Here is an 833-nt window from a genome sequence, read left to right on the forward strand (position 1 = left end):
TCCACAAAGGCCATCCCTAAATCGACAACAAAACTCACCTACCACACAACCTATGCTAAACACCACCTTTGGCACAAACCAAAACACCAACCAAGAAATAAATTTTGCAGCGAAAAGCCTATAGGATTCACCCCAAATTCCGGTGTCATATGCTAACTTGCTCCCATATCTACTTGATAATGCAATGGTAGCCATAACCCCTGCTAGGTTCCCTCAAACCTCCATTTTTCTGAGGATACGACTCGAACGCAACATGTGCATATCGTGGAGGAGCCCTAGGGCATTCCATTGAGCATTGTATGACCCTGAAGCATAAGGTGTAAAGTCTAATTGATGTGGGCTGGCTGAAATTTGAGGAGAATCGCTTGTTGAATCCTAACACTGACAAGTGACACCACACATGGGGCAATTTTGAAGGCTGTTATTAGGTGTCTCTAATGACTCATTAGGATTTCCAAGTTTAAGCCATTATTGTAAACCACAGTTACAATGCTAAAATGAATGAATTTGACATCCTTGTCTCTCTCATCCTTTCACAAACACATCTTTTCTTATTCAACTTCCACCGGAATGTGAGTGTAAGCCATTGGTTTGTTTGCTCTAAGCGACCTGCGCTCTTGAGTCTTAACTTCCAAGACCGTTCAATCAGAGATTTCTCATCCTGCACGTTGGTGGGGGTTCCGTAAAACAACGAGTAAAGTTCAAAACAAATAAGTTTCAAAAAAAAAGGAAAAAAGAAAAAAAAAAGCATTTGATTGACTGTGTTTTCAAGACGTTCATGTGACCTCATTCCGGAAAGTTTGTCTTTTTAGAGAGAAGTGAGTTATCAAGAA

This window comes from Glycine soja, chromosome 11 (genome assembly GCF_004193775.1).
Source record: "Glycine soja cultivar W05 chromosome 11, ASM419377v2, whole genome shotgun sequence".
NCBI classification, from domain to species: Eukaryota; Viridiplantae; Streptophyta; class Magnoliopsida; order Fabales; family Fabaceae; genus Glycine; species Glycine soja.